A 26,903-nucleotide genomic window follows, 5' to 3' on the forward strand; every position below is an offset into this window, starting at 1 on the left:
AATGCATGAAGAATTGAATGAGTTTGAAAGGAATAATGTGTGGAAACTTGTTCCAAGGCTAATGAATAAATCAGTAGTTGGCATAAAGTGGGTTTTCAGAAACAAGACAGATTCAGATGGCACTATAATCAGGAACCAAGCTAGACTTATTGTAAAGGGTTATTCACAATAAGAGAACATTGATTATGATGAAACATTTGATCATGTGGCAAGACTGGAAGCTATTAGGATTTTCTTGGAATATGTTGCACGTAAGAAATTCAAGGACTTTTATATGGATGTCAAGAGTGCTTTTCTGAATGGAGAGTTAGAAAATGAGCAACCACCTATTTTCATTGATCTAAAATTCCCAAACCATGTGTACAGACTTGACAAAGCATTGTATGGACTCAAACAAGCACCAAGGTCCTGGTATGAAGCACTTGCAAAATTTCTGATTGAAAGTGGTTTTAAAAGAGGTACAATTGGTAAGACCTTTTTCTACATTAATAAGGATAGTAATCTGCTTTTGGTGCAAATATATGTTGATGACATAATTTTTGGGTCTATTAATAACAAGTTGTACAAGAAATTTTCTGATCTTATGAAGTCAAAGTATCAAATGAACATGATGGGGGAACATGGTTACTTTCTTGGACCACAAGTAACACAAACTGATGAGGGAATTTGCATTAAGCAATTTAAGTATATAAAGAATCTATTGACTAGATTCAATATGCAGGAAAGTACTACAGCTATAACAAATATTATGTATGTAACTTGTTTATGTACATGATTTCAGGGCAAACCTAGAGAACCTCATTTGGTTGCTTTGAAAATAATTCTGAGATACTTCAAGGGGACTCAATCTCTTGGTTTGTGGTATACAAGAGAATTAGCTTTTAGTCTTATAGGCTATTCAGATGTTGATTTTGTAGGATGCAAAATTGACAGAAAGAGTACCTCAGGCGGCTGTCAGTATTTGGGTGGAAGACTTGTTACATGGAAAAGTAAAAAACATAAATCCATCTCTACATCTAAAGATGAAGTTGAATATTTTGCTGCAGACAGCTGTTGTGCTCAAATTCTTTCAATGAAAAATCATCTTTTGGACCATGGATTGTCTTACTCAAACATACCTATCTACTGTTACGATCAAAGTGCAATAGCTATGACAGGAAATCCAGTGCAACATTCTCTCACAAAATACATCAGTATCATATATCACTTTATCAGGGAACATGTTATGTAAGAGACAATTGAGCTTCATTTTGTTCCAACTGATCAACAAGTAGCTGACATCTTCACCAAGCCATTACTAGAAGCAACTTCTGTAAAGCTCATACATAAACTTCGAATGATCAGCTATGACATGAAATAATTTGCCAAATCCTGATTGTACTAGTCAGATCCTAACACACCATATCTTGACAAGGTGAATCAAATCATGACATGTACAATCTGATCCTGATGAGGTATGTCAAATCCTGACAAGGTCAAATCCTGATGAGGTAATGAAATCCTGATAAGCTTAGTTACTAACTATGAGTATTTTGTGATTTTTTTGTATAATTATTTTTTTTAATTGTTACTTAATTTAATCCAGTATAAATGAGACTGATTTTCTGGCATAATTATAGAGTCATTTGCAATTCAAAATAATGTGTTTATGCAATTGCTAGTTATTAGCCGTGCACTATTAACTATGTTAACACATTATCCGGTCCACTAATTATTACATCCAATTAAATGATGCCATGTGTAATTGTCTCTAGTTGTGTATTCTCTCTCTATCAATTTTTGACAAAACTAATCGAATTCAATTTACACACAATACACACAAGTGTTCATCTTTTCAAACTCTCTCACTCTGAAAATTTTCAAACCCTAAAATTTCTCAGAAAAACCCCAATTCTTACAATGGTAAATACTATTCAGTTTCCAAGATCACCTCTACCAAGTATATGCTTAATGAGAAAACTTGTGCTGCTAATAACTTTAAGGCTTCCTTGAGTCCTGATGGCGTTCATGCGGATTTTCGCTTTATGCATGATTTTCTGGCCCAAAGTCACATTATGTATGCACTAACAGCTCTTTCTAAAGTATGGTTTAAGTAGGTAATGCATATTTGGGACAATACAAGTATAGATGCTGAGAAAGGTGTAATCTTTACCTATGACAACAAGGAATATGAGATAAATATTGATGTTGTGGAAAAACCTTTGAAGCTACCTTCACTGGATAATCAGGAGGTTGTGATCATACCAACTGCAACTCTTTCTTAGTTTGTCAGGGAAATCGGCACAATACTGATTTCAGCAAGGCTAGGGAGATGTATGGGACTAAACTCAGGAAAGAGTGGAACTTCTACTTTGATTATATAAGTCGTGGTTTTATGAATAAGGTAACAAATTTTGATGCCCTTCCAATTGTATCTTTGTAGATAGGGTATTCCTTGATCAAAGGTCTTAAATTTGATTGTGGTAATACTATATTAAAATTCCTGATTGCTAGAGTAAGTGATAAGGATGGTGTAATAGGATATACTAAATTCTTGCAGCTAATATCTTATCTTGTGCCTGATGTGACATTTGATAAAGATGAATTGTTGCATGTTTTTCAAATAATATCAAAATCATTGACTGATTTGGCAAAGAGAAAGGACAAGTTTCCAGGTGGGGCATAATTTCCAAAAAATATGTGGCAGTTCCTGAAAAGGGTCTTTCCACATAGGTATAACATGATGGATCCTGACACTATGGAACATGGAACATCCAAACATGTTCCTAACCCAAGTGTTTCCATTTCATCACCCAAATCTAAACATAATTCCACCTCCGGTTCTTCTAAAAAAGAATCCGTTATAAAATCTAAGCCACTAGCTGAGACTGATGTGTCAGAAGGACAAACAGGTCCAGGAGTTCATTAACCTTCACCTAAATTACAGGAAAAATAAGGTGGAGGAAGGACTAAGCATGTGCCAACTCACAGAATTAAACAGAGTTTGGCTGTAAAAAAGAGAAAAGCTACAGCTAGAGCTGGTGTTGAACTAGTAGATGAGTCATCAGAAACTGACAGTGATGAGAGCCCTATTTTTTTCAAGCTCGGAGGTAAACAGGTGAAGGATATTGGTGTTGTTGGTAAGGATACACAAGCTGATGTTGTTGAGGGTGAAAGGACTATTTCTAAAAAACAGGTTTCTAAGCAGAAAAGGAGATTGATGAAGTTGGCTGAAAAGGTTCAAGCTCAAAAGACTCCAGTTAAGATACAAATGCCACTTCATCTAACTCCTGATCAGAAAAAGCTTTATCCTGAGGGAACAACTTCATCCATTCTTGATGAAGTCATATCATCTCCTGATCAGGCCAATACTGACTCCTCTCCAAAAAAATTTATTTAGGTCTCTTATGAGAGAGTGAGGGAGTTAACTCAACAAGTTAGACTCGATGCTGGAAAAAGAAAGGCTACAATAACAGAAGTCTTCCAAAGGAAGAAGACAAAGCTTCAGTCTCCACATAAGGAGCACAACCCACAAAAACCACCTCCTCAAAGTGGAAGTGTAGCTGGTGAGCCTCCACCCACACAAGAACCACCCACTCAAAGTGAGGGTGAAGGAATCACTGTACAAAGAACTATTCCTAACAATGCTCAAGGGAGTTTTATTTATGTGGAAGCTGAAGTTGCAGAACATAGTCAATAGAAGGAAGCTCATCTGGAGCACTTAGCATAATTGGATGTTGTTGTAAATGATCCTATCTTTGAGGGAAGCACACAAGAACCTTCACCTGAAAGTTTTGAAGCAGCTTCTAAAACTCTTGTTCCACAAGAACCATCAGTTCAAAGTACTGATGCAGAAAGATCTTCAAATCATGACACAAGGTCATTTCGTGACACAACAGTTCCTGACAAGTCCAATGTTGATGCCGCTATTCCTGACACTATAAATCCTGATCAAGGCGTTGATTTAGTCACTACCAGGAACAATACCGGAGCAATTCTATTACCTCTAATTACTTCTATTCCAATGGAAACAACTACAATAGGTACATCTCTTTCTCACACTGCTACTTTATCTGCTAGTATGACTGTAAAAAGCCCTTTACAAAAGAATACCTCTATTTATATGGCTGCATACCACTTTTCTTTGCCACCTCTTATTTCTTCTCTTATGAGTGAACTGAGTCTTTCTAGTGAGAATTTGAGAAAAGACTTAGTGAAAAACAGAATTACTGAGAGGCAGTCTTCCGAACTGACAAAAGGAGAGGTAGATTTGAGTGATAAAAGTGAGCAAAATATTACTCTTAAAGTAATATATGTGTGAGAAGTGATGAGATTACTTTAATAGAACAAAGATATTTAGGTGTTCCTTGTTTTTTTGTTTCTAGCTCATCACGGGAAGCTGGGCTTCTAAATCAGTTCTGATATAAAACTGAAAGCATAGTGGATGAATCAATTTCTGATGTTCCTGATAAGTTCTCTATCTCTGATCTTGATACTGATTTTGATGATGAAGATCCTGCAAATGCCCAACTGAAGGTTGCTATTGAGAAATTTTTAATGGATGTTGCTCATGTTCTTGTTGATCATGTTGTCAATGCTACTTCAAATCTTGATCTGAAGAATGTGATTAAAGCTACAGCTGTGTTGGTTAAAGGGATGTAATCTTCTATTTCTTCACTCAAAGACTCTAATGTTGATCTGAGAGAGGAGGTTGCTGATCTTTTTATGACCATCAAAGGCACAAACAAGCATAATGGCTTGGTAAAAAGGATGTTGAGCTTTGAGGCTAAACATGAACAGATGACTGAGAAGCCGGAAGCTATTAAGGCTTGTAATAACTCAAATTTTTGAGACTTTTGTAAAATGATTAATGAATAGTAACCCTAACAATCGGGGAAAACTTTTTAGCCCACATTGTGTCATACATGGAAAATTTAGTTTCCGAGTCGACAACGTGATTATACGTACCAATGTAAACGCTATTAGTTTTCGAAGAAAACGAACTTTGAAAAACGACTGTATCTACGAACCGTCAAGGAATACGAGAATCTCAATATAATTACAAATCTAAAATCCTACAAATTCAAACCCAAGTACAAGGCTTCAAAGCATAAAGGACGTATAAGAATGATTTATCCCGCGAACCGCTTAAGAAGATTTATTACTAAAATTAATAAGCGACCGAGCGAACGTGTAAGAGAATAAATAAAATGTATCAAGCCATGCTAACCATGCAAGTTTACTAAGGTAAGAAAGTAACCATAGGTAACAACCAAATAGTGGCCTACCTAGAGAGCATGATGACTTAGCTAGCAAATAGTGTCATGATTAGTAACTATGGTACTAAGCTAGCAAAATAGCTTGGAGATTAGCTTAGCTAGGAAGATATTGGAAGATTTACCAATCCTAGGATGATATATACACACATAAACACATTATTTCAAAAGAAGCATCCAAGAATCCAAGCAAAAACTCTCACTTCTCTCTCATCAAAGTCACATTCGGCTAATTCAAGAAGAAGAAGAAATCAAACTCAAATCTCCACTTCAAGGCATTGAAAAATTCTCTAATTAATTCCTGAGCTTTGCTAAATACCAAACTAAGGTAAGATAAATTTTGGAGAGCATTTCATTAAGTTTTAGATAGTCAAATACTTCCATGAAAGTGATGATGAATAGTAATAACACTTCTTGATTTCTTGATTTTCATGGATTGATTTAGGATTCTTAAGCTTACCCAAACATCCGCAAGATTCATCCATCAAGAAGAACATAGTCCACTCTTTCAATAAAGGTATAAATCCTTGACCAAACTTTATTTAAGGTTTAAGTTCCAAGAAGATTATGGATCTTAGTTGTAAACCTAGTTTTGGTAGTTCTTTTGTTATTTTCTTGATATTTAGTTAGTTAGCTATTAAGGTTATTTTTTTGGCCTCAAGAACATGATGTTCTTAAGAGGAGTAAGTGTTAAAATGATGGTATGGTGATTGTTGATGGTTGGTTAATAATTTAGAGCGAAAACAAAACCTGAGTCACGAGCGTAACGTCAATAAAAAGAGAGAATCGTAACCATAAGTTTTCTGCAGAAATACAGAATGTATAAACTGTGATTTCTTGAAAAGTAAAACTTGAAAATGATAGAGCTTGTTTTAAGGATTTTTAAGCGCTTCAATTGCTTGATTTCAATTTACGGTTCAAAAGTTACGTCTGTTTTACTTAAAACGATTTACGCGATAAAAACTGCTATAAATTAATAATTTTGGAAACAAAAATATTCAAAAATCATAAAATATTTACTGTGAGTGAGAAATAAAGTTTATTAACTGGCATAAAAATTGCAAGTGAAGATAATGATTTTTTAATTTTATAAAAATGTCGGAGTCGAGACCGCGCAAATAGAAACCCTGAAGAATCGAGAGGGGAGCCGAGGGACGAAATGTAAAAGACGTTAACGAACCTAAAGGATTTCGAAAAGAAAACTAATATGACGAGTACTTTTACTTATTGCCATTGGGATAATGAGAGTAAAGAGAGTTGCGTGAATGAATAGTAAGTATCGCGTATGTACAAGTAACGATAAATACGAATGTAATCTAATGAAATGATAATTGTTTATAATTATTGATTTTCGGGCGGACCCTAGATCACTCCCCACTTCAAAATACCCAGGAAAGTTTAGGAACTGGACTCCATATATTATTGTGTTGTGAAAATTGTTTTACTGTCGTTTGTACAAATGCCATGTTTGTCTTGATAGTAAAATACGAATTTTACGTATCAATAATGTTTGAACTCACGATGAGTATATCGTAGAATATTTTAACGCTACAATAAAGCGTGATGCATAAATTATAAGACCGAGAGTCGGTCGGAGCTTACAAAGTAAAAACCCGGGAATCATCTCGGTGATGTTTTAAAGGATCAAAAGTCCGTACTTATTTTATTCCAAGGGACTCGGTGTCCACTTGCGAAATATTAAATAACTCAAATTTATTTAAAACGATTATCAAAGATCGTATTCCTTCAACTATATTTAATTACTCAAACAATGAATATTATTTCGGATATTCATTTAATATAGGAGAGGTATTCTCCAACGATTGTTGATTCAAACTCACTTATTTTATATTTATTAAAGATTAATTTAATTATTTAAACATAAATTAGTTGAGAAATATTATTTAAAATATTCTTTTAAAAATATAATTATTTGAGGTTTAATTATTTAATAATTATTATTTAATTATTAAATATTTATTAAATGATTTAAAATTCATAATTCCTATTTTAAAATATTTTCTGAGTTTCAGAAAATCATTCTAATCCTTCCGGATCGTCGAAAATATTATCTCGGCTTATTTTGAATATTTTGACCATAGTGTCAAAAGAAACCCCCCGCCCTTATTTGTTTATCTGTTGACAACGGTCAACTCACATTATCTTAGTACTTCCTCCGAAAATTCTCATAAGTACCTATATACATATATGAGATGAGTTGTTTCTATCAACAAGCAGAACGCTTGAGGAACTTCGATATAATTCGAGTTCCATTTGTATAATAAGATTCTTCAAAGGACCAGAAGGGTTAGACTCTAGTACTTCATGTACTGGAGCGATTACTGGTATGCCACATGTAAACATGTGAAGTATGTAGAAAGCCTGAATGTATAGGCCACACATGTATGTATGGGAGTCAATAAGAATTTACTGTTATACGACTGATCATCGTATTTTGGGGGCTCCGGCGAATGTCATATTCTTCCAATTGGAATTGAGATGCGATACCTTAACCCAAGCTTAGGTGTTGGATTTACCATTAAGGTATTTGCAGACTAATAAGTCAATAAATTTTTTTGAAAAGAGGTGTGCAACACCGAGAAAAACCATTTTAAATAAACATATATATCATATACAGAATCTGATATAGATTGCTTATACAGTATTTTCATATTATACCTTATCATGCCAGGCATTATAGCTCACACTTGTTTTCTTAAAATGACACAACACAACAGTGAATCAAGATGCCTATCATGAAACTTACGGCCAGGAAACGGGTAGGAAACGGCCAACTATTCTGTAGGATGTTCGGTGCAGTACCCCAGTTAGACCGTATAAGCTGGATTGGTTATCAGTTGTTTTTATTCCGGCTTATTTACATATATGACTTATGTAAGATAATAATGAAGAAACATATATTTGGCCGCCGGTCTAACCTTAAATAAAGGTTACACCCGTGGTAAGAGTTAATTACTTTTGGTCTATAATAATTAACACTTAATGAATTGATACACTCTAGTAATGAATTGTTCATTTCCAATACAATGACCTGTAAGTATATGTGTGTGGTTAAGTGTGTTGTCATAAAGGTGTGAGTATTAATATATTGTTGTACGAGATAAGTATTAAACAGGATTCAAGGTGACATGGCCTCCTAAATCCCTGACCCAGGATTTTTGGGACGCCACAGAAATGGTATCAGAGCCTTAGGTTATAAAATCTTAGAAACGATTGGAAATAAAATACGTAGAAATAAGAATAATAATAATCAGTTAGAACTCAAGCCGAGTTTGTTGTCAGACTGCATGGGTAGTCTTGACAGTTTTACCCTCAAGGGAATTCCGACTCTAAGTTAGGAACACCTTGCCTATTGTGTCAGGTACCAGTGGAGCCTATGGGGGAGGTTGACCTTGTTGAGGATGTTATGGCCCCTGAGCGTGACCCTACTCCTGAGCCGGAGGACCCACCGATTGATGACTCAGATGATGACCCTACCGAGGATCTCCCAGAGGAGGAGACTAACTTCCCTACCCCTATAGCTGATGATGTTGAGGTGCCCCAGGGCGATGACGTAGACTGGAAAGACATAAAGATGTACCTCTCTCGACTGTTCACCCTCTAACACCTCACCCAAAGATACTGAGCCCTTTGCCCTATACTGATGAGGACCAGGATAATGAGATGAAGGCGCAGACCTACGAGATTCATGACATATTCTCCAGTGACCCAGACTCGCCCCTACCACCCCAGCGACCATACATATAGCCGTGCATGACTGGATAGTGGCTCGGCTTAATACTGAGATCACCGCGACATATGCCCGTATTGTGGAGCTACGAAAGGCACTCACCGCCGAGAGAGCTTTCAGGCTAGGCTACCCCGGGGGCTTTAGGGCTGCTTCCCCGGCTATATCTTGTCGGGAGATTGATGGGATTGAGCTCCATACTCGAGTGCAGATGAGGATGACGGCAATGGGAGGATACATTCCAGTAGTTGATGCTGATCTGATGCTAGCATAAGCGATGAGGAGGGTTCAAGACCTTACACGCAGTGACTCGGACTGAGAGACCAGTGACCACATATGGACCTTGTAAAGGGCTGGGTGACTTGTCACCAATTTTGTTAGGATAACTAGTAGTAGATAGCATTCCTAGCCTTTCAGGGTACTCGATGTATGTATTTGTATTTCAGTATTCAGGATTATGTAGTTGATGTATTCTATTCAGGACCAATATGGATTTGGATGGTTGTTATTGCCCCCAAGACATAGACTTGGAGATTCTATGATATATAGAAATTGTCTTACCATATTATAGCACCTTGATAGAAGCATGCTAAATATTTAAATAATATGCTTACCTACAAATGAATTAATCCAAATGTAAAAATATGCAACTGTATTGACATCATTTTCATTATCAGAACGATGTCAACCCGTAGAAGAGGAACAAGGGCACAACCCGTAAAATCTGTTAATCAATGATAAAATGAAGCTGACCATATAGTGAATGAGGAAAGTGAAGAGGACCTAGACTTTAGTGAGTTTAATGAAGAAGGATATGTAGAGGAAGAAGTTGAGGATATCCATCAGGGAGGAAACCCCATGAATGAATTTATGGAACTTTTAAGGGCAAATCTGAACCAACTGCCCCTTCCACCACAGTCACATGTTGTCCAACAAACTGCTGCTACCACCTTAAGCTTTACCCAAGCATCCCCAAGATTCATCCATCAAGAAGAACATAGTCCAAGATTTCAAGAAAGGTATAAATCCTTAACCAAACTTTATTTAAGGTTTAAGTTTCAAGAAGATTATGGATCTTAGTTATAAACCTAGTTTTGGTAGTTGTTTTGTTATTTTCTTGATGTTTAGTTAGTTAGCTATTAAAGTTATTGTTGTGGCCTCAAGAACATTATGTTCTTGAGAGAAGTAAGTGTTAAAATGATGGGATGGTGATTGTTGATGGTTGGTTAATGATTTAGAGAAAAAACGAAACTCGAGTCGTGAGCGTAAAAACGAGAGAATCGTAACCATAGGTTTTCTGCAAAAATACAGAATGTATAAGCTGTGATTTCTTGAAACGTAAGACTTTAAAATGACAGAGCTTGTTGTAAAGATCGTTTAGGCGCTTGAATCGCTTGATTTCGATTTACGGTTCAAAATTTAAGTCCGCACTACGCCATAAATGGCTTTTAGCAACACCAAAACTGTGTTGTTATATACCCCTAAAAATGTTGCCATAGGAAAAAGGAGGTCTATTACAACACTTTTTCGGTGTTGGGTCTAAGGACCTTATATCAGTGTCAATCTATGATAACACGGTAAAATATGTTATAGATATTAATTGCAACATGATTTTCACAACATAGCAACACATATTTGGTGTTGCAATAGCTATACTAACTGACAAAAAAATGAGCCCAACATGGGGGCCACACATCAGTAGTTTTTAAAATATTCATATTTAATAGTTTTTTTGTTTATTTTTCTTTAAATTTTTATAAATATAATATTATTTAGACAAATATATATATCCAAAATATAAAACTCAAATTAAATTAATAAATATAAAACTCATGAATCATTACAAAGTGTTTAACCAAATTCTATAAAAATTATATTTTACTATTATTAAGAACTATAACAAATTCTATAAAAATACACGTTAAAATAAATCTAAACAGGCAAGTTATAGTAGTACGAGTCCCTGAATGCTTTGCTCTGCTGGTTCCACTTCAAAAGAATAAAAAAGATATATCACAAGTCACAACTTAAATCGAAAACAAAGTCGGCAACGGGAGGGAGGGCGAGAGGGAGGGCGAGAGGAAGCGAGCGCGCGCGAGGGCGAGCGCGCGAGAGGGGGGGAGGGAGGGGCGAGGGGGGAGCGAGGGGGAGTGAGGGGGCGAGGGAGGGGAGCGAGCGAGAGAGGGAGGGAGCGAGGGAATGAGAGGGGGAGAGGGAGAGGGGGAGGGAGGGAGGGGGCGAGGGCGAGGGCGGGAGGGAGGGAGGGAGAGAGACGGGAGGGAGGGAGAGAGACTTTTTTTTATTTTGGAACCTCTAGCAAAACAATCACCTCGGCCATTACCTCGGCCATTATGATTCATTTTTTATAGGAGCTTATGTGCAGCAGCATGATTTTGAACAGAGATCAATTCAACCAATGCAAATGTAAAAGCACTGCTGATTATAAATTGACATCTAATCATTTACGGATTTTCAGATACTTTATGTTAAGCAGACTCAGCCTGTAACTATGTCCAAATGGAACCAACTATTCTTCACGGCCCATATTTTGTACATTTTGCATGTTAAGTGTCAGGCTTCCATACTAAATCCAAGGGTCCAACACGAGTTTCTTAATTTCTTTCTACATGAAATAAATAAAGAGACTAAGTAACATAGCAATTACAGCAGTTAGCATCTCAAATAAAATTTCAACTTTCTAATCCAAGTCATCCGAAGTATTTTTGTATACCACTAATTGAACTCCACTATTGTCTAGCCCATCTTCTATTAAACAAGATACATTTAAAGGAAAAGCAAAAGGCCAGTCAATAGGGTTTAATATAATCAAAGTGAATAAAAATATATTTGATACTTTTGTCATGGTTACAAGTATACACACACATCATATTGCACCAAGTTACAGGAAAGCCAACCTTCTTTTGGTCTTGATTCAGAGGAAGTAACCTTTCCTTCATTCCGCTCGGAAGAAGAAATTGATTTGACATTATTGTTAATGTTATCAACCTTTGTAATAGGATGTTGTCGCTTACTGCTCTGCCCGTATATAGAACCTCCATCTTTGTCTACAAAAGCAAGGTCCGAACTCTTCAAACTCGGTCCAGGAAACTCTGCATTTGTACAATTTTTTTGTAAGAACTTGAACCAGCAACACAGACTAAAAAAAGAACAAAAAAAGATGGATGGTAATGTATGATTGTGCACAAAAACTCATTATACTTGAATAAAAATTATTCTCTTTTATAGAAATATAAATAAACTGTACAATCTCAAACTAATTGCTGGCTGTCTGAGGGCAGTCTTGGATGAAGCAGCAACACTGGAAACCAATGAGTTATGAGTTAAAGAAAGCAGTTGTGTGTACAATCTCAAACTAAATAGTATAAACCTATGAGTTAAAGAAAGCAGTTGTGTGTACTCTTACACATTATCAAACCAGTATGTTGTAATCTGTATATAGCACTAATAAAGAGATTGGAACTAACGTTAATTTTTTTTAAAGCAATTGCCTCTTAGTGAGGGAAGACAGGGAGCGTTTTACGATAAATACAAGAATAACTACACACCCTACTAAAAAGAATAAAACCAAATAACAAAACAATGTACTACCCACACATCAAAATCTATACGCAGCAAAAAAGATTAAAAACCAAACCTCTGAATGATGTACGGACAGAAAGACATTAGGGTTATTTCAGTTTCATAAATGCATAACATCCGTTCTTCTGTTCACTCCACAGTCCACATTGTGGAATTTATACTTTTCCTTTAGGTGAATGCTGGTTACATTCTCACAATTGTATCCTATTATTAGTCACAATCCTTTATACTATTCTCTTGTGTCTGCCCTTGTCTGTCCTTGTGTCTTCTCATCCTATTTATTCTCATGATACTTCCTCCTCTTACACTGCTGAATGATACCAGCCCTCATAACTTCTCTTCGGAACCTACCAAGAAGCTTCAACTCGGGTTCATTATCATCAACAATGACCTGAACATTATAAGCATATCAGCACTAGGGTGACGGAAAAATAAAAATTCACGTTCACCATCAAACCGCAATGTAACAAATGCCAGTGCTGTCCTTGTAGCTGGGTAAAATCGCATGCCAGTGCTCCCTTTTTGACTATTAGAGGGAGGAGAAATCCGGAGGCTAAGGTCCAAATTGTGGTGTGTGTCTGCAGACTCTGCCAAAATAATTGTTAAGTATCATCTTCATAAAGCTATAGAAACAGAAATTAAGATCCAAAATTACGTAATAATTAAATAAACACAAACCAAGTAGCGGAATGAACAATGTCAAATCCACCTAAAATAAATCAATCAAACAAGACACCATCAACATCCCCTTAATAAAAACTAATTGTAATAAAAATAAATCACATTCTAAATCAAACATCTTACCTAAATGAACGTGTTGTCCGCAATCCATGTCAAAGAAAAATCAGAACATACATCCACAATTATCCAGGTACCCTACTCTAATCTATCTATATTTCCAAACTCACATACATGTATCCTGCATTTTTACTAAATAATTATTAACATTCTAAAATAACAGTAATATATGTAACTCATAGCATAACAACCTATATATTGTTGATAAACTAAAAAAATGTATAGCTTACTCTATTGCATAGCAAGCGAACCACCAAATTGACTTTGATTAACAGATCCAGATAAGAGCTTTATGTCACCACCACAAATAAACACTAAATTACTCAAGTATACAAACAATATACTTAGGGGTCATTTGGCAAATCTGAATTGAATGATTAAGATTTCTGAATAATCTGAATGAATTAGTAATCTGAACAAATCGAATGATATCATTTGATACAAGAATTTATAGAATATCTGAATGACATTATTTCTAATATTAAATCTTGAAAATAATTTTTTTGTTGACAAAAATTTCAAACCATAATATTGGAATGATATCATATACTCCCTCCGTCCCACTGGATTTTTTACGTTAATTTTCGGCACGCTTTTCAATGTCCGTTTAAAGTATACTTCCATAATATTTTTTTAAAAAAAAATTCTGAAAAAATGTTTCATATTTAAACTTTTATTCAAAAAAAAATTAAGAAAAAATATTATGAAACTATACTTTATTGAAACCTCAAAATACGTACAAACAGTGTACGTAAACTATCCAGCGGGACGGAGGGAGTAGTGATTTAACCATTTTTCCTCAAAAATTTTATTTGATGATTTAAAAAAAATATGTGTACGGATTTTTATGTTTTTAAATTGTAATCAGGCTTTATGTTGCTAATTAGAGAACATAAATTTATGAGATTTATGATTTTTAACGAAATGTATAAGATTATTATAAATTATTTTTTAAAAAATATAATGATAATAATAATTATTATTATGCTACTATTCTTGTATAATACTATAGCATATTAATAATCATATAAAACAATACATAAGGCCATACAGAGATATGAATGGTTCATAGATTTTTTTGGAGGAATGATTCAGTCATATCTGGAAGTTTCAGACGGAAAAATATGATGACCAAACAAGCTGATTGGAAGAATCGCTCAGCTACGTCGTTATTCAGATACATTCAGTGGAAAACAAATGAGACCTTAAGACCCCTATATATATAACATCAATGAAACACAAACAGATCGAACCTATATATAATTTTGGGGGTTATACCTTAAAATTGAACTCGAACTTAGCTTGAAATTGTTAAATAGTTTGAACCCAAATCTTTTTGGAACCATAATTGAACCCAAATGCTCTGCTCCAGCCCTAATTGCATTAGTAACCTTGATTGTATTTCTAGAAACCCTAATTGCTAGACTTTGTGGCTTGAAAGCGCGGATTGAAACCACAACTCGAAAACCAAACATGTTACTTGCTCAACCCGTTGAATTTGTTCTCTTTGTTGAATGTAAGTGAGAGTAATGAGTAAATGTAATTGTGTTTTTGGTTTCCCCTATTTCTTTTTCTGAAATTTTGCTTCCCGCTCTGTTAAAATTTTAGCCGCTCAGCTCCCAAGCCCAAAGTTTTAGCTACCCAACCAAATTTCACCGGCCTGGCCCATTTTACCATTTCTTTTACTTATATAAATATCTTAATAGTTTTTATATCAATACATTATATTTATTATAATAAATTGTTACTTTAATTAATTTTCAAATATTCAAAGCTATAATACAGTTTAATTTCAATTAAAAACTGTTTTAGTGATTTAAAATAAAAATGATTAGTTTTACTAATATTATAATATATTATAATTTAAATTTTTTTATTAATATTATAATATATTATATTTTTAAAATTGCACACATTATATTTATTAAAATTAATTCATTATTATCCAATTTCATAAATTCAAATCTATTACATAATTTGATTTTTAACTAAAACTATTTTTAAAGAATTTAATCAATATTACTATTTATTCAAATTTATTCAATAGTTTTAAATTAAAAAAAATTATAATTTTCATAAAATATGAAAAATTTATTTATTTTGCGTACACTTAATTTCTACAAATTTTCATGAATTACTTTATTAAAATCATTTACTTTTAAAAATAAATTTAATTTTGAGTTACATTTTAAAAATAAAATTAAACAGTCATCTATGGCAACACAGCCTCATATTGCATTTTGGGAGACATCTATGAGAAAATCAAAGAAGTATTGAGATATAGCAACATGTCTTTATGCCTATGGTAAAATCAAAATTGGGGTGTTGTGATATGACCATAATTTCATACCTATTAAACGTTTTCAAAGGCAACATCATACAAAAACGTGCAATTAGGTCATTTATGGCGTAGTGCCGTTTGAGTGAAAATGATTTACGCGATAAAAACTTCTATGAGTTACTAACTTTGGAAATAGAAATGATCGACTTAAAATATTCAAAAATCATTAAATTTTTACAGAGAGTAAGAAATAAAATTTATTAACTGCCATAAAAATTGCAAGTGAAAATATGGAATTTTCAATTTTAGAAAAATGTCGGAGTCGAGACCGCACGAATAGAAACCCTTAATAATTGAGAGAGGAGCCGAGGGACGAAATGTAAAATACATTAACAAACCTAAAGGATTTCCAAAAGAAAACAAATATGAAGAGTACTTTTACTTATTGGGATAATGAGAGTAAAGCGAGTTGCGTGAATGAATAGTAAGTATCGCGTATGTACAAGTAACGATAAATACGAACGAAATATAATGAAACGATAATTGTTTATAATTATTGATTTCCGGGCGGACCTTAGAGCACTCTCCACTTCAAAGTACCCAGACAAGTTTACGAACCAGACTCCGTATACTGTTGTTTTGTGAAATTTATTTTACTGTCGTTTGTACAAATGCCATGTTTGCCTTGATAGTAAAATAAGAATTTTGCGTATCGATAATGTTTGAACTCACGATGAGTATATCGTAGAATATTTTAACGCTACAATAAAGCGTGATGCATAAATTATAAGACCGAGAGTCGGTCGGAGCTTACAAAGTAAAAATCCGGGAATCATCCCGGTGATGTTTTAGACGATCAAAAGTCCGTAGTTATTTTATTTCAAGGGACTCGGTGTCCACTTTCGAAGTATTAAATGCCTCAAATTTATTTCAAACGATTTGCAAAGATCGTATTCTTTGAACTATATTTAATTACTCGAACAATAAATATTATTTCGGATATTCATTTAATATAGTAAAGGTATTCTCCAACGATTGTTTATTCAAACTTGCTTGTTTGATATATATTAAAGATTAATTTAATTATTTAAACATAAATTATTTAAAGAATATTATTTAAAATATTCTTTTAAAAATATAATTATTCGAGGTTTAATTATTTAATAATTATTATTTAATTATTAAATATTAATTAAATGATTTAATATGATTTAAAATTCATAAAACCTATTTTAAAATATTTTCTGAGTTTCAGAAAATCATTCTAATCGCTTCGGATCGTCGAAAATATTATCTCGACTTATTTTGAATATTTTGGCCATAGTGACAAAAGAAACCCCCTATTGATTTATCTGTTGACAACGATCAACTCACATTATCTTAGTACTTCTTCCGAAAATTCTCGGAATACCTACATGCATATATGAGATGAGTTATTTCTATCAACAAGCATAACGCAGTACGTCATAGATGGCCTAACTAAATATTTGAGTAAGAGTGTTACCTTAGATTATGTTACTATAGATGTGAACACCTACACTATGCTGATTACTAAACCTATATTACAGTCTTGCCATAGGCCACTGAGGTGTTAAGCAGAGATAACATGATATAGTGTGTTTCTATAAACTAAAAATAAAAGAAAATTTAAATTTAAACCAAAAATAAAATTTATTTTTATAAATATTTGATTTGGATAAATAATTCATGGATTTGTCTCGAAAAATATTATTATATCAAATAATTGACTTATGAACATTTTGTAACAAGTAAAATAGTTTATTTAAATATAAAATTATTTATTAATTATTTTGATAAATTTAAATAATTTAATTATAAAATTAATTCTTTAATTATTTATTCTTCTCTAATTATTTATTCTGCTCTAATTATTTATTTATTCTGTAATAATTATAATATGCAGAATTAAAAAAATTAAAAATATTTGGATAAAAAAATAAAATAGTAACAAATTAAATGGGAAGGGCTGGATGGAAAATTAAATGGGTTGGATTTGGTGAAAAGCTAAATGGGCTAATAAAAAAATAGTGAAATTTGGGCGGCCTAATTTTAATGTATAGGCGGGGAGTGGACCTTAATGTATATGCACTAATTTGCGATAATGTTGATTTTAATTTTGAAACTCGTAATGTCCCATTTAGTTAGCAAATTAACTGTCAGTTTTTGTACATGTGATTTACTGCTTGTATTTTTAATTTTTCTAGGAAAAGAAAATTCCTGAAGATCAAAGGGCATGTGATGGGCTAGTTTTTATTAAAACTCGATAGCGCAAGCCTGAACGTGAATACATGACTAATACTGATGTCATGAACTACATAATTGTAAGTAATGTATTTTTCAATAAATCCCCTGGATCCAAATTATATATCCCCAATACATTTTTAATTATTTATGAAACTGATGTCGACTATTTTATAGAAAACAATTGAGAAAAAACTGAATTCATCAGAAGGATTTGACGGTATTGGGGAACTAATATTGGGAGGAAAAAAGTCCCATGGTCCAGGTTGACTCATTGGCAGACATGACACAAAATCTGTAAAAAATGCTACCGAGACTCCATCTCCAACAGATTTGTATGTACAAGAATTGAAAAAGAAGATTAAGAAGTATAACGACTCGTGTTTTTTTGAATTATTTAAATATATGATTATGAAAATTATTAAATAAATAAAATATGTGTATTGGTTTTGACCGCAATGTGTTGTTTGATTATCATCTATGTGTGATTTATGGTGTACCGGGTTGTCCGCATGATTAATTATGGAGTCGTATTGAATGGTTTTCAATTTCAAAAGTGGATTCAGTGCAAATTTAATTGCATAAATATTTGGAATGTCTTTAAAATTGTTTTTATGGTTCTATAATTATAATATTTATTTTTGGGATTTTATAAAATTTAGAAATCAATATTTTATCAATTATATAACCTTGTATGATTTTCTGATTATATTTAATTGTAAAATCTGTATTTAATTCCAGAATTCTTCAAAAATTATGAAACTCATATTTTTTTAGGTTTGGAATATTTTGAGAATTTTAAAATTATTTTGGAAATTTTCGGGATTAATTTCACCCGCGCGTTGTTTCGTTAATTGTGAAATGCGGGTACGAGTTGCGTTTCAAAAATACTTAAAAACTTATAAATAATTTATTTTAACCACTTTGAATTATTTGTGATATTTTAAAATTAATTTTGTAATTTTTCGATCATTTCCACTCGCATATTATATCCATTAAATTATAAAAAAATACGAATAAGGACTGATAAATATGATCAGTCTTATCCCCTTCTATTTTTTTTCCCCTGTTCATTTCTTTCTTCCTCACAGAAGTCTCTCGAACTCTCTCCATTTTTCTCTCTCTCGATCATTCTCTCTACCTCTCTGTCACTCTCTATTAATCTCTCCGTCCTTCTTTTCTCTTCTTCGGCCAGTGCCCCATTTTCCGGCTTCTGGTAAGTGTCTTGGCCGCTGTTCGAGTTCCGATCGGTAGCTTATGTCTTATTCCTGTTGGTTTGTGCGTGTATGTGCGTGTATATATATGTATGTATATGTGCAGATGTGGTGTTTCTGTTTTCTTTCTTGTTGCCGCCGCCCCTCACGATTTCCGGTGAGGATGGCGGCGCGTGGCTGCTATCTTGTCGCGGTTTTGTTGTCTGATTTATTTTGCCGACTATATTGTCATGGTGATGCTGTTGTTTGGCTTGATTATCATGGGATTAAAATTTTATTATTTTACAGAATTAATTGACAGATTTCGTGAAATAGATTATTCGGTATTTGCGAAAATTAATTTTATTAATCGATAAAATTTGCGCAGGAAATCCGAAATTTTCGGGTACCCGCGAATCTTATCGCCGTCGGCGATGAGCCTCGGCGAGCCGGCGGTGGACCGTGATGATCATATTCTGAGTCCTAATTTAGTAAATAACAATAAAATATGAATTAAATGTAAAGTGCGAATAATAACTAATAATAGTATTGAATTGGTGTTTGGGAATTTGCGGATGTTGGTTGTGGTGATTATGGATTGTGATTTGTTGTTATTGACGTCGATGATGTTTCGACGAGTAGTCCGATAAACTAAGGTGATGCTGTCCGATTTCCGAGAAATCGAACTATGGAAATACGGGAGCGTATCCGAGGATTATCGGGACGTCGAGCGAGTATAAGTAAATACATATACGTATGTTTTATACAAAACCTGATTGTATGTTGTGTTGAATGTTCTGTCCAAAACCCAGTAACCCTAATTTCGTAAAATGACGAGTATACGTATTTCTGAAAAAGAACACTGGACCAATTTCGAGAATGTGAACCCTAATTGTTGTATGTGTTATTCTAATAAGAATAACTACGAGTCAGAATATGCTATCGTATGGGTAGGTGGTTAGCGAGGATATGTCAAGCATAACTGGGTGTTTAACATATAGTATTTCGACCCTGTAGGTTCTAGTCGGGAAACCGAAAATGGGCATTGGACTAAAGATAACTTGGTGGTCAGTCGAAAAGCTTAATAAGATTCCAATCAAAGAACTTAAGTGTTGAGGTCAAATCCAGGCTGATCTAGTGGATAGACAATAAAGCCTGAGCGGTAGAGTCGGCTCAGAGTCGATCATAATAGTTGTAAAGCCCTGTAAGGAAAGTACTTCTAAACCTTTTTCAAGATATAATGCAAAAGTTTCTAAATTCTCTCGTGAAATATTGTTAAGTATTCAAAATAGCTCTGTTTTATATTGTAAGTACTTTGAATCATTTAGCCTTGAAACTGAGCCACATCATTTAATATTTGAGCCATAAGCCTTATTCTTTGTAAACCATCCCTTGTTGATTTCAAGATACTAAACCACACAAATATGATACTACTCTCCAAATATATAACCACCAAACAACAAACACTGGAACAGAATTGTTTTAACATCCATAAACTATTATATTCAACCATATCTTATGACATCAAAGAACTAAACCTTGCAAAATCATTGTTCATCTAATACCCGATTCTCATATAGGCTGAAGGCCATTTCTTATACATATTTCGATACTTTCTTGTGATACTCATGAAATGCATCATGCCTTTATACAAATATTTTATCACTGTTGATTATGATCTTGTTTTATTGAATTATATTATTTATCATATTGAATTACTTTAGAATTGGATAGTTTCCTTTATGTGGACCAGATTCATGGTAGACCAGATTCGTGGTCGAATTAGGCCAATGTGTGCCTTGGATCCAGTTTATAGAGCAGAGTTGTGTGCCTTGCTCGGGGTTAGTGCGTGACTGATCAGCAGCCTAACCTTGGTTTTAAAACTTAAAATGAATATCCAATTCTAATGATTGTTTAACAAGAAACTTGATTCCTCTGAATCATCTCGTTTGATCATTGATTAACCTCAGTTATTGTTATTGTGACTTGCTGAGCTAGTTAGCTCACTCTTGCGAATCTTTTTAAGTATTCTACAGTTAAGAATGACACGGTTGATAGCGAGGTTTCCCAGTTCGATGCACGAGCTAGGATTCCAGGTTGAGTTGGATCGAGCCAACAGGAGCTTATTACGGTAGTGAGATAGTAAAATTGTGAGAATAAGTTCATTATCAGTTGTAAGTTAAATTAGTTGGGATTTGGTACGTTGTAATAAAAGTTAAGGTTGTGACTTGTTTTCATACTTTAACCTGTTGTGATCCGTGTTTATATAAAGCAGGGTCAGAGCAATTAATATTTCATATACAGGTTGATATATTGTGTTTGTGTTGTGGACCCCAAACTTCTGACCCGGGTTTGGAGGGCACCACAGGCTGGTATCAGGGCTACAGGTTTTAAGTCACTGAAACAAGCCTAGATTATCGGGATTGGGTAGAGGGTTAGGATTAGGAATAAGAAATAGAAAGATAAGACATCGTGAGGATGAGTGCGATTGTATAGTAGGTCTCCGGCACGGTTCGTATTGCGATTCGGGATTCTTAACTTGCGATGTGATTTCCAGACAACGGCAATGGCAGATCCTGATTTCCCTGTATCATCTGATCGTTTGGAGCTTTCCGTTCGAGGATCGTTATCTTCTCTCAGATTTGATTTGCACCTTGTTCCTCCATCAGTAGTAATGGTACTACCTTCTGTTATGACAGTTGCACCTCTTCAAGTTATTCTACGCTATTCTACCACCTCTTGATACGAGACTACCTATTTAAGAACCTCCATCTGTTTATTCTTGTTTTACTGGACATTCGGCTATGAGTGTATCTCTTCAGTTTACCCTACATCATATTCTTTACCCTCAGTTTAAAACTTGTCATGTGAAGCAATAGTACCTACGAGGATGGATTCGAGAGTTACAGTAAATGGTAAGTATATGAGATATTAATAAAGATGAGAAGGAGTTTAGAAAGAAGATTCACGTGTTTCGGAGGATAGCTGCTACGAGATTAAACGAGGCCACTAGTGAATAGACCACCCGTGATTAGCTTGTGGGATGGACTAGAGGAGTTTTGAAAGAGTTAGAGAGAAAAGTATAGATATGGAATTTTCGTAGAATTAGATGATGGTGCTATGATAAATGTGGTATATAAAGTAGTGATGTGATTTGATATAAGCAAACTTTGTTCTATGAAATAGACTTGTTGGCTGTTGGATAAACCTGTTCCACTTAATGACTGTAAAGATGATGACGGGAGTATTATCAGTTTGGAAGTCTTGATGTGAAGCTATAAATAAGATAACATGCAACGACAATTGAATTTTTCGTCGATTAAGGAAGGCAAATGGACACGATAAAGGAGAAAAGGTAGATTGAAGTGAACGGACCTTTATGTGATTGTTTCTTTAATTTGGTATCTCGTTATAGATAGGAAGGACAACAACCAAATCATATAGTAAGGACAACCAGATTTGTGATTTTCAAAATTCTTAAACAAGTTTTCGAAAAAGATTTTCCCTTACAAAAATTTCTAAAATCCTTTCTGAATAAAATAATTTTTAAACCTTGGTTGGAAAGATACTACTTGAGTTTTTTGTTTGTTAAAAGACCCGAATTACCTAAAAGGGTACTTGTTTCAGACTTAGTATTGCTAATTTAGAGGACAAAGTAACCCGCGATTATGAAGAAGTTGATTATTCCTAACAGTGAGGTGCACATATTGTTTGATAAAAAATTAATAATAGAATCAGCGTACGGAGTAACTATCCATCCAATTACTAGGACTATCAGAGTTCGAAGAATTCATTGATTTAACAGAAGCATGGGCATGACCAAAGAAGATTGGGAAGATTTCCAGACTTTTCAAAAAGAAGAATACTATTAACAAAAGGATCGTTATGTTGAATGATTAGTGGTTATTCTAAATTAAAAAGAGGAAACTCGAGATTATCTGGTAAGAACGCCATTATGATTCAATTGTTAAAGTATTATGCGTGTAGGTGCAATATTAAAGATGCAAGGCTTAACAAGTAAGAATCTACCATAATGCTTAATTTGAGAAGGCATTTTAGCGTACCTTCTAAAGTTGTTATATGACGCAATTGGGATATGATTGAACAAGCTCGAAAGATGAATGCAAGTGAAATGTGGATGGTGACCAATGGTATCATTCTTGTAACCAATATTACCGCGTATATTCCTTTTTGATTCCTAAATATGTATGAACTTCTTTTCTTAATAAACTCTTTGCTATGATATCAAAAAGGAGGATATTGCATTCCTTTCAAATTTAATTGTTCCCCTCAAGTTTTGCTCTCTGATCGGGACAAACAGTGTTATGGTGAGACGCTTTGTCGGAATGACGAAGAGTCGGGTGGGACGCCACCTAATCATGTGTTGTAAGCCATATAGTATGAAAGACTGGCCATATTAAGTACCAATGTGGTTGTCTCATTCATAGTAAAATCATTACTTCTTCTTTCTTTCCAACTCTAAGTTTATTAAAATTGTGAATCCTTCTATTTGTTTCGTCATACAGTCGTTCTTTGCAAAGGTTTTTCAAATAAAAGTCAATGTATTATGAACCAAGCGGGCAAAGTTCCATCTACCTTTCATGCATGAAAAAGGAAACAAGGGCATATGGCGAGGATTGCAAATCACTAGCCCTAGCCAGGGATGCACTAAGAGTCAAGGGAATCTACTTCAATAAGGAATACGTCTCCGAGAACGAGAATTTGCGATTTTCCTGTGAAATATGTTATTTAGAATATGGATGTGATAACGTGAATGATTATTGCGGATACCTTATGCGTTAAAGTACTGAAAGATGTGGGAGCAACTTGATCGTTTATCTCTCAAGATTTTGTTGATAAGTTGAATTACCCTGTTGAATTGATAAGATTATGACTAAAGGACTAGCAAGTTACGAATGTGTAATTATTAAATAAGTGAGTACCAATGGTGGAATTGAGATTTCTGGTAAGAAGTTTGTGAGGATTTGATATCATTTAAGATAAGAGGATTTGGCATTATTCAAAGGAATAGATTAACTATTTAAGCATGATGCCCAGATAGATTGTCGTGATGAAAAAATAGTTCTGATGACGCCAAATGAGAATATGATGAGGTTTAGAGGACGAATGAAAGTAATGAATTGTTAACGATGATTTAAGCTAAAAAGTTACGGTAATCAAGATATAAGCACTATGGTGATTATGAATAAAAGTCAGGAGCCAACAGAATTTGAAGATTTTACAGTAATTAATGAGTTTCAAGATATGTATCTAGATGAGTTACCAATATTTCCTTCAGATAGAGAAATTAAGTTCGCGATTGACTTAGCACCTGAAATGAAGCCAGTGTCCAAAGCCCCGCACATAATAGTGCCAGTTAAAATGAAGGAGGCAGTCAGGCAAATGCAAGACATATTAGAAGAAGGAGCGATTAGACCTAGTGTACCCTCTAAGGTACACCGGTACTGATTGTTAATAAGAAAGATGGAAGTATGAGCTTATGCGTTGACTAGTGAAAGTTCAACAAGTTTACTATCAAGAGCAAGTACCCGTTACCTCGAACTAATGATTTGTTTGATCAGATGAAAGAAGCAGAGTATTTTCTAAGATTGATTTAAGACTTGGGTATTATCAATTGAAGATTTAACCTATGGACATATCAAGATAATTTTCAGAACTGGGAACTATTGTTATAAAATTCTAGTACTGTCATCTGGATTAAACAATATACCAGTAATATTTGAACTTGATGGACAGAATCTTTAAGGAATATCTGGATAAGCTGTAGTTTTGTTACTTAAAGTCAACGGAGGACCATGCAAAGCATTTAATGATAATTGGGGAGTCGGAGAAGAAAGAAATTGTATGTAAAGTTTACAAGGTGAAAGCTATGATGGCAGGAATTATAATTCTTAGTATAAATAGTCAGTAAGGAGAAGACCAAAGGGGATCCAATAGAAATTAAAGTTGCTATGAATAAAGAAAGACCAAAAGCACCAACAAAAGTAAGAAGTTTTACCATGGGCCGGTTATTATCGAAAATTTGTGCAAGATTTCTTGAAAGTTGCAATACCTTTGACGAAGCTAACCAGGAAAAGCAAGAAGTTTATATGAAATGGAGAAGGGTGAAAAAAGTTTTGCGGAGTTAAATAAAAGAATGGTTACAGCACCTGCTTTATCACTTTGGAAGTATCAAGGAGATTTGGTAGTTTATAGTGATACTTCTCATAAGGGAGTAGGATGTGTGTTGATGCAGCACAATAAAGTTATTGTATATGCATCCAGACAACTGAACCTTTATGAGCAGAAGTATCATACTCATAATTGGGACTAGCAGTAATAATATTTGCTTTGAAAGATTGGAAAACATGATATGTATGGAGAAAGGTGTAAGATCTATACGGAACATAAGAGTTTAAAGTATGTATTCACGAGGAAAAGCAAATGTAGTGGCAAGCGATAAGCAAAAAGGAGAAAATAAACATAGAGATGGCACCGAAAAGAATTACCTATGAATTTCAGAAGTTGGAGTTGGAAGTTAGATGTATAATCCCAAGGAAACAAGGATGGGTAGTATGACCTTTCAGTCAGAGTTGTTAAGAAAAGATAAAGAGATGTCAAGGGAAGATAATGGATCATGATGTTAACAGTTAGTAAGAGGAAGATTATGCACCCAGAAGAACGATCACGATATTCCCAGGTTTTCTCCCAGCACTTGGATGCTACAAGTAAAAGAATTAAGAAATGAGATTCTACAGGGAATTCAAAATATAAAGTATTTAATTTATTTAAGAAATGCCAAGATATACGAAATTATAAAGAAAAATAGTGATAACCAGGTATAAGAAGGAAATTTCAAAATGGATCAGGAAGTGTTAGACATGTCAAAGAATTAAGGCGAAGTATCGGAGGCCTAGTGGACAAGGCAGACCAATGAGTGGTTTTACAAGAAGCGAATCATAAAGTGTACCAGTGATGTTGTTAGAGAAAAGGGATAAAATTATGAGATTGTGTACTGATTATCGAGAGTTCAACAAAACAACGAATAAGAATAAGTGACCCCTATAAAGAATTGATTACTTACGAGACCTAATTCAAGAAGTGTGTTATGTCTCGAGAATTAGCTTAAGATCTGACCTGAGAACATATTAGAGATTATGACTGAAATGAATTATAAGCATTACAAGCTCTGGTGATATTATGTGAAATAAGAAGTGTATCAGTTGACTACAAGGAATTAAGGAACATGGTGTATAAGGAGTACTCGGGTAAGCGAATTTTATTTATTGATAACATCCTCAACTATTCAAGAATAAGAAAGTCTGTGGGGAATGCCCAAGGTTTTTCTCCAAAGATTAGAAGGAAAGTAACTCTACGTTAAGTTTTCAAGTATGAAATTTTGACCAAGGTTAATAAAAGATTCTGATTAATCAATTAATAACTACCTAAACAAAGCCGAATGGTAACGGATGCCTTGTATAGAAAGAAGGGATTGGATGTAATTAAGGCCACTGAGGAGTTAATAAACGAATTGGAAAGAGCGGAATATGAAGTTCAAATACCTAAAGATGATAATAACTGAATATATGAGATTACTTTTCAGCCGTAACTAATAGAAACGAATAGGAGATGTGAAAATGTTTGGGAACTAAGTTGAAAATGAGCACCGCCTATCATCCTTAAACGAAGAGTCAAAGTGAAGAAGCGATTTAGGAAATAAAAGATATATTGAGAGGTTGAGTTTTGAGAAAAACTGGGATGATCAT

General features: G+C 34.1%; 1 long non-coding RNA gene across 7 annotated transcripts; it reads right to left on the bottom strand.

The window, feature by feature from the left end:
- Positions 1-11,681: 11,681 nt before the first annotated feature.
- On the bottom strand, positions 11,682-15,001 carry LOC141708141 (uncharacterized). 7 transcript variants are annotated; one of them, XR_012569407.1, is made up of 5 exons: positions 14,680-15,001; positions 13,408-13,689; positions 13,282-13,312; positions 12,659-13,190; positions 11,682-12,113 (listed from the first exon to the last, which is right to left on the bottom strand). It is a non-coding gene; the product is annotated as an uncharacterized LOC141708141 (long non-coding RNA). The 7 variants fall into 7 exon arrangements; XR_012569406.1 differs by having other exon boundaries at positions 12,659-13,312; positions 13,408-13,522; XR_012569404.1 differs by having other exon boundaries at positions 12,659-13,522; positions 13,632-13,689.
- Between the last annotated feature and the right edge of the window lie 11,902 nt (positions 15,002-26,903).

The sequence above is a fragment of the Apium graveolens genome, chromosome 2 (assembly GCF_009905375.1).
Source record: "Apium graveolens cultivar Ventura chromosome 2, ASM990537v1, whole genome shotgun sequence".
Lineage (NCBI taxonomy): Eukaryota > Viridiplantae > Streptophyta > Magnoliopsida > Apiales > Apiaceae > Apium > Apium graveolens.